Source organism: Phoca vitulina, unplaced genomic scaffold (genome assembly GCF_004348235.1).
Source record: "Phoca vitulina isolate PV1807 unplaced genomic scaffold, GSC_HSeal_1.0 scaffold7, whole genome shotgun sequence".
NCBI lineage: Eukaryota > Metazoa > Chordata > Mammalia > Carnivora > Phocidae > Phoca > Phoca vitulina.
In genome coordinates this window covers 52,932,704-52,942,084 of record NW_022589710.1, presented here as the reverse complement: position 1 = coordinate 52,942,084, position 9,381 = coordinate 52,932,704, and positions in this window count along the sequence as shown.

Here is a 9,381-nt window from a genome sequence, read left to right as displayed (position 1 = left end):
TGTCTTATACTTGAATGCTTTCTCCAATATGTGATTTCATTTTAAAATCAATTTCAACAGATTTGGGGGCAGACTGACTTCCTTTGTGAAATATTTGAGGATTAAGTTTGACTTCCAGTTTTATTATTCTATTATATAAATCTATAAAATGGATTCTGTCATCACATAGACTACTTATGCCTAAAAGTCTTATGATACAGAGTAAATGATGCATTTTTCAATGTACACCATATTTATTTTTCAAGGCCATATTTTTGTCACTCTCAAAAATTAATTTTGATTTCACTGTCATCTCACTTTAAGATTTAACAATGATCAGGCATTAGTGCTCAATCTTATGTCTCTACCCTCTGCTCATGAACAACAAAGAATGATTATTCCTTCCCAAGGAAAGAATCATATACTGTGATGATTTTTTTTATTTTACATTTTTTTATTTTATTATGTTATGTTAATCACCATACATTACATCATTAATTTTTGATGTAGTGTTCCATGATTCATTGTTTGCATATAACACTCAGTGCTCCATGCAGTACATGCCCTCTTTAATACCCATCACCAGGCTAACCCATCCCCCCACCCGCCCTCCCCTCTAGAACCCTCAGTTTGTTTCTCAGAGTCCATAGTCTCTCATGGTTCGTCTCCCCCTCCGTGATGATTTTTGAAAGTGGCTGGTAACATTACTTGTTAAAATTCCCTCTCAGTGACATGAAAGTGAAGGAATGAGAGAGTTACTCAAATCAAGTTTGAACAAAAACTCAGCAAGCTAATTCTGCTCATTCAGGTCAAATATTGTTGCCTTGTCTAGATAATTGCCCAAGCAATGTGGACTGTCTAATAATGCTCTAACTTTTCTCTCAAACAATTTAATTATCCCATCAGGAAGCTTAAAACAATGAAATATACACAACTTTAACTATAAATTAATTGCTCATGGATTGGTTCATTTGGGGATAATCAAAGTTTTTCCCTTACCAGGGCTTGGCTCTTCTCGCTCCATGCTCTCCCCATAGGACTCATGTCTATAATCTCTTATCCGAAATTTGGAAATCCATCAACTTTTGAAAGCCACAAGTAACATAATTTGGAACACATTGGGGCCCTCTACTCTTGGAGCAAACACAGGAGTATATTTCCCCTTCAACTGAAGCCTTATTATTTATAACTTGAGAGCTCTCTTTATCTCAATATCTTGAGTTGATGAATCCATATTCTCTTGGATAATAATAGTTGTCTATTTTTGAACTTACTATGAGATAGGAATTGTTATTATCCCTTTTTCTGGATGAGAAAACAGAGCCTTGAAAGATAAAATAAGAGGACCTCAGTAACACAACTAGAAATCAAGGGAGGTGAAATTCAAACCTGAGCAGCTTGACTCCAGAGTGATCCGCCCTCACCTATTTTCAAACCTTTACTCCATCCTTTCTAATTCTAGAAGGAAAGTTAGAGAAAGAAAAATTATCTCAACTTTTATTCTAGGAAAGGTTTCTAAGCCTATTTTATTGACAGTTCCTTAAAATATATCTACCTGATTATGAGACTATCCTGGGTAGGACCCATTGTGAGCATTTCAATGACACATTTAGCAAAGACTTATAGGGACAGTATCCCCTAGCATGTATTCCACCCCCCCTCAGTTATTAACACTCCCTTCTTATTTACTTCTTTACAACTATGAAGTATTTTCAGACATAAATCATTTTCATTGGGGACTAACTACACAATATTTTAATCATGTTTCTTTGGTTATTTAGGTCAGATAAATGTCATACCTGGCATATCAACATCTTTCATATCAATAGTTATTAACTGACTTTTATAGGTTTGATTCTAATTTATTTAGCTTCATGCAATTATCACACCGTGTTCTCAAAAGACAACCCTAATTTCTCTTAAGAGCTATTTTTTTAATGAACTCATAGCATGGCTCTTTGATTAAAGTACATACCTAAAACTTCCACATAGAAATATAATTTCAGGTATCCCTTTATTTTATAAATGTCTAAGCAATATCAAGAAGAACCAACTTTTAGTATTTGAAAGAAAAAAGCTTATGAGAGAAAAATATTGTAGCCTAGATGGCCACTTGACAAGTGGGACTCAGAGTTAAAAATGATTTTTTCATGATTTCACCATACTGATTTATAGATATTTATAGACATGTACAGAGTTGGAATTTTTTTTTTCTTAATGCTTACTTTTCTGGTTGAATATAATTTAATCTGGGGGCTAAGTGTCTGACAGGAAAACATCTTAGGATGGATCAACTCTACACTTTAGCATCAAAGTGAGTGCTATATTTGGTGACATTTGGGCCTTGAGCAATAATTTGGGTCCACCTGGACCTGATTAGCTGAACGTAAACTAATGTCAGAATAATCTTTAACGTACCACTTGCCCCCCGCCCCCAGTCACCTGGGTCTCCCCCTCTACCCTTAGGGAAAATAACTGTTAACATTCAATCAAGTTAAACAGCATTCTAAGTTTGTTCCTCCGGGAGTTCTATATAACATTGGCTAAAACACTTCTGTTAATATTGTGACCTGAAGGAAAAGAGTAACTGAGTCACCTTGTTTTTGTTGTTGTTGTTTTTAAATTCACAATTGAAACTGGTATGTGTTAGGGAAAAAAAAAAAAAAAAATCCTAAATAAAAAGCAGGACCACAAGGAGTTAATGCATCAACCTCTCACTTTGGTAGACTTGTAAGAAATTCTGGAACATGTTAAAATATGACATAGGATTGTTGAACTTCACCTCTTGTTTTAAACCTCTGTCCTGAACACAATGGGTTCAAGATACCCTTGCTTATAGTCAACTTCAAAAAAGAACCATGGGTGATTTAAGGCCTCTTTGGAATGAAGTAGAACTGACAAGGAATCAACATGAATCAGGCCTAAACATACAGTTTGTTCCCAAGCAAAAGCCATGAAAAATGGAGGCTCTGCTATAATTACTAGGCACCTAGGAGACCAGTAGATGAAATTTTATGGTGCTCAAGGGTCAAAGATCAACTTAAGACTGATCATCAGCTTTCATCACTGTCTTTCACCAGTTGAGATCAAATTAATTCTGATGTAGCTTCTAATGCTGGTAGTTTTTTTACATCTCTGTGAATGAAAGATTGTGACATGGAATGGCATCTTTTTACGTTAGTATCAGATGAACTCATTAGATTTTTGGCGAAAATTCATGTCTGTGATCTCCAGTTTGGTGTTTGACACCTATTCCATGGCAACAAATAAACATCATATGATCATATGTATTTCTAAGGAAAACTTTGCTCTTAAAAATGATATTTATAGTTTTCAAATATTAATAAAAAGTTTTCAGATGCCATAAATAAGCGAGAAAAAAATGCTAAAGTGAATAACCTTGGATGGCAAGAGGGCAGTAAAACTACTGCTGTTTTTTGATTTGCAAATCAATACAATTTTAGAAAGTCATTTAATTCCTTGTCAATAACAATTAACAGCAGCCTTAATCTTTTGATTCAGTAATCATGTATGTTACTACTTATCCTAGGTAAATAAACTTAAATGCACAAAATTATGCATTATATACCATTTGTGATTGTAAAATTTAGAAATATGATGGATTGTGATATATGTGATATATTTTATAATGCAGGAAATAGGCAAATTATTTGTACATCTGTTTGATGGATTACACTACCACTGTAAAAATAATGAACATACAGCCTATATAGAAACATAATAGGGAACATTATAAAATTTTGATCAAATTTATATAGAAAATTATATCAAGCAAAAAATACAGAATGGAAGTAAAATGAACATATCCATAATATTATATAAGGTCTATTACACAGAAATAGCTATAAAGACCAAAACTAATGTGACATTTAAAGTAAAGAGGTCCTTTACTTTTCCTGCAGCGATATATAAAAATATAAATAAAATTTATTTATGATAGTGGCATAGTTTTTTTTAATGTGTATATATGTGTGCTAGTATGATGAAGTAGGTATTTTATGCCCAATACCTTATGTTTTCCTTTTTGTTGAATACATATACAGTATTAAATACAAAAGAATTCACCTCCACATCAAGAACAACTGTAGTTGTTTTTAAATTTTTTCTTCACCTGCAAGTTTCTTTAATTTATTTGCTACCCTAATGTGAGATCCAAGATACCGCAAATCCATGATTCTTTTCTTAGTTCTTTCTTAGTGAGACAATTCCTCTAAACTTCATTTCTTGTCTGTTCATGGCTTACAATATTACTATTTTATTGTTATTTTCTTGAAAAATTTAGCTACCATTAATTTACTGCATGATAAGTGCCGGACACGCACTGAGCTAAGCTTTTTTATTTATATTTCTTCATTCACTCTTAACATTCTCATCGTCAACTTATTGATAAAGGAACTACAGTAAAGAGGACAATTTGTCCAGACATCAAGCCAAAAAGGCCAAATTGAAATTCAAGTTTAGATACATCTTACTTGAAAGCCCAGGTCAGGTTCTTAGTCACTATACTTCTACTTCATATTGTGTGCTTTATTAAATATAAATCCAGGGAACAATAGGAGAGAGCTTAGCCTCTTAAAAAATAAAGGTATGTCGCTGATGATGCGAGGTACTTTTTCTGGGAAATAAGCAGAACTGCTTACTCAAAATTAGTGGAAAGCTTCAAATTGTCTGAGTTATTGAGACAAATCCAGTGGACAGTAATACAAAAGATATTTCTTCTATGAAAATTGTATTGATATGTTAATATTGACAAGATATCAAAGTAAATTCTCTCTCAACTTTATTGAGTCACACTGGCCAAATAACAGTAGGCAAAGATCAAAACAAAACGATGAAAGGGGAAAATGCAATTTAAAAATTAACAAAACTTTCCTTTTTTGGCAGAGGCTGATTTTCACTCTTTCTTTTTTTTTTGGAGGAAAACTGGACATCTCATTGCACTATGGCCCCAAAGAATATAGAAGGGGAAATGCCTGTATTATTAACTCAAACATTTCAACTAATAGGCTAAAAGAGATGAGGGAATTTGTGGAGAGAAGAATAAATCCCTCAGTCATAAAGTTATGTGATGCCAATTAAAATGCACTCCCAGGTTGCAAAGCAGCTGCCAAAATGCAGAGCGTTTTCAGAAAATAATTCTGGAGAGGGTCTAGGTGTCACAAGGGCTTTTAACATTCATCCTCAGAATATTTCATCCACAAATATAACTCCATGCAAAAGCAAAGGGAGTTTGCCAAGCACAGAATTTCATTTAGCACCCTGGTAGTTCACTTAATTAGAATAAACCCAGACTTCCTTAAGACTCTTTTGTAAGCCTAAACCTCATCACCGCAAACTGACTTTTTAATTATGTGGTTCTTAAGAGCCTTTGGGCATGTAATAGGACAGACTGTAAATATAGCCGTTAACACACACACACACACACACACACACACACACACACACACACACAAAAGCTTTTAGAGTCTAGCAATGGATACAAATGATATTCATATTACTCTCCTGTGATACAAATTCAGGAAAGGCAAATATTAACCTTTACAAGCCTCAATTTCCTATCTGCAAAATAAGATGAAAATAGTTGCTGTTTCATAGCTACTATTTTGTTTTCAAGATTAAATAAGATGACAATTTTTACAAAGTGTATAGTACAGCACTTATGTGACAAATTTAAGCAAACAAAATTTAAGCTAGCATCAGTGCAAAGAATGACAAAGGGAAGTAAAAAGTAAAAAGTCCTGAATTAGAGTCCTTTCACGGCCATTACATAGATGCACAAACTTAGAAAAATCTCATCGTAATAGTTGTCCTCAGTATCCCTATATGCCCCACCAGATTACATTCAGGATATGAGTCCTTAATTTTATTACAATCTAGCTATGATTGAATCTCTTAAGAATTCTTAGCAGCTAATATAACTAAAGTTAAGTTATATAAACCTTTCCATTAAGCTGTCCTTTTAAATTCATATTTGAGAGAGTTTGTACGTAACAAGAACCTTTTATTAATTTACTTGTGAAAAGATGTCAAAAATGAGTAAATTATAATCTTTTTTTTTTAAAGATTTTTATTTATTTATTTGACAGAGAGAGACACAGCGAGAGAGGGAACACAAGCAGGGGGAGTGGGAGAGGGAGAAGCAGGCTTCCCGTGGAGCAGGGAGCCCAATGCGGGGCTCGATCCCAGGACCCCGGGATCATGACCTGAGCCGAAGGCAGACGCTTAACGACTGAGCCACCCAGGCACCCCGAGTAAATTATAATCTTATAATAAATTACTCTCAAGACTAGCTTTACTCGTTCGTTCGGTCCTTCTTTTCAAAAGAAAACATAGAACTGCAATAACTGTAAACAACCATCCTAGTAAAAACAATTGAAATCGAGAAAAAACATGGGAAGAAGGGTAGGAAGACACCATATGAATTGAATCAATGACCAGGAACGATGACAAGGAATTCTCAGAGGACTACTTTAAAGTGAAAGTAGAAAACCTGGGCACTTCACACCAAAGTAAAGTTGTGCCATGCAAGTTGGTAATAAAACCTAGGACATTTGAACTTTTTCTTACCTAGCTGCACTAGGCAAGGGAGCAGGATATTAAGTCCCAGGTAGCTTCAGGTAAGAAATCCAGTAAGAAATAACTACATTGCACAGTTCCCAATTTTGTAAAGACAAAATTTAAACAAATCTCCAGGAAAAAAGAAAACAAGAAAGAAACAAAGTTTTGGAAAGAAGGAAAACAGTCTTGCAAATTGGTATCCAGAAGCTGACACTCATACGCCCATGGGTCAAAACATAAAACACAGAGGGATTGACTCATTATAACTGAATGAGAGCTAAAACAAGCTGTACCTTAAAAATTGTGAACTGCAACTGTTGTGTTGCACATTTCATGTGGAATTGCTCAACTGACATTTTCGCCATGGAAATATGGGATATTAAAATAAAGCAGGACTTGAAAGGTTTTAATACTTCATGGTTGTGTTACAAAAACACTGAAGCCTAAGTTTGGCAGGCTTCCAATGGATTTAAAATTTCCCTAATTCACCCATAAATAAGACAGTTTCTCAGTTGAAAGACTGTGGTAACTTCAGATCCCACTATACTTCTATTTGCAGTTTATCTTGTTTTCTTTTAGGAAAAGGAAATGGTCACCAATTTCTTAGAAGAACACGAAAACCAAATCCCTGACCAAGCTGTTTTCCCTTTTGTTTGGGAGGAGCCAATTGTAGAGATTGCAAATGACACCATCAGTCATTGAAATTGATGAAGCTGCTAAGATAACATTTTTCACCCCAGTGTAAACAGTGATGGATCCTTCCAGGGATGCCTTACATTGCAAGTCTGGGATTTAGTTTATGGGTCTGACAAGTGTGACCTTTAAAATAACATATTTGCTATAAAAGAGGAAAGAAAACTCTTTATAACTAAAATATATTGGCCACAAAATCACTTTCCAGCAAGTAGTCTGATTACAATCAAAATAACACACCAAAATGAAACAGTTTACCTGTGATCAATTTTATGCGGTTGTAAAATACTAATTATGAGAGAAAACACATTCAAAGTTTGTGGTACTGTCTATAAAATTTGCAGAGAATCTAACATTCAGTGATGTGTAGCACATATGGGTAAGCAGATGGCCAAAGTATTATTTTTAAAAACAGGACTTTTGCTGACAAAATACAGAATTGGAATGGTGTGATTGGAAAGCTAAGAGGATGTTATTTATGAGGCAGTAAGCTCATGCTCAGTAATTGGATTCTTGCTAAATGGCAGATAAAAAGGACTTGGGAGAAAAAAAGAGTGTTTGCAGCTATAGAAATGAATGAGAAATTCTTCTGACAATATCCTATCTGTAATTTTTATCCCAGCTCATCACCTTTCACTTCTTTACCTTTGGGGGAGTTATAAGAGGAGGGGCTACCTTAACCACTTCAGGCTTTTCATGCAAGATGTCACCTCTTTTCTTTTTGGTAAAATTCTGGGGGTGCAGGCGTGGGGGGAGCGGGATGTGATGAATTCATTCTGAGTGTGCCCAGCTACAAATTAGATATAATATATATTTTAAATCTCCATACAAAAAATAATATATAACAAAGACTAAATTGGCCACTTAAAATAGCTTGATAAAAGGGTTCAAACTGGGGGGCGGAGCAAGATGGCGGAGGAGTAGGAGACCTGGATTTCGTCTCCTCTCAGGAATTCAGCTGGATAGGGATCAAACCATTCTGAACACCTACAAACTCAACAGGAGATCGAAGAAAAGAAGAGCAACAACTCTCTGAACAGAAAAGCGACCACTTTCTGGAAGGTAGGACGTGCGGAGAAGTGAATCCGAGGCATTATTCGGGAGGATAGACGGCGGGGGAGGGGCCTCCGTCGGCCGCTTCTGGCAAGTGATAGAGCCACGGAGCACAAAATCGGAACTTTTAGAAGTCTGCTCTGCTGAGGGACGTCACTCTGGTGGCGAAGTGGGGGGTGGAACCCTCATGGGACAGTGTGGTCTCAGGACCCTCGGGGTCACAGAAAGACCGGGGGTGCCTGAGTGCGGCAGAGCTCCCAGGTATCGGAGCAGGGAAGCCGGCTGCAGAGACGGAGCCCAGGCGCGGGCTCTCAGCTCGGGGTTGCCATAAACCGTGATCCGCGGCACAGTCGGGCCACTGCTCCTCCAGCAGGGACCCAACAAGCGGCAGATCCGGGGAGACTCACCTTCTTCCCCCGGGAGGAGAGGTGCGGGAGCGCACCGCAGGGATCTGCTGGGTTTGGAGACTCCACCCGGGATCGGGTGCCAGATAGAAAGGCGCCGTCACAGGCCGGGTGAGCGCGGAGTGTGGCCGGACACCGGGGAGACGGGAGTGACTGACTGCTTTTCTCTGGGGGCTCGCTGGGGAGCGGGACCCCGAGTTCTCGGCTCCGCTGGGGCGGAGACTGGGAGGCCGCCATTTTCATTCTCCGCCTCCAAAGCTGTACGGAAAGCTTGCAGGGAACAAAAGCTCCGGAGAGCAAACCCGAGCAGATTACCTAGCCCGGACCGGCAAGGGTGGGGCAATTTTGCCTCCGGCAAAGACATTTGGGAACCACAGCAACAGGCCCCTCCCCCAGAAGATCAGCGAGAACAGCCAGCCAAGACCAAGTTTACCGATCAATGAGAATGGCAGAACTCCAGCGCTAGGGGAATACTGCACATAGACTTCATGGCTTTTTTACCATGATTCTTTAGTCTTTCAAAGTTAATTATTTTTTTTAACTGTCTTTTTTTCTTTTTTCCTTTTTTTTTTTTTGAATTTTTCTTTTTCCCTTTTTCAACCAACATCTTATCAATCCCTTTTTTAAAAAAAAAAAACATTTTTATTTTTCATTTTTAAAGTCATATTCTATC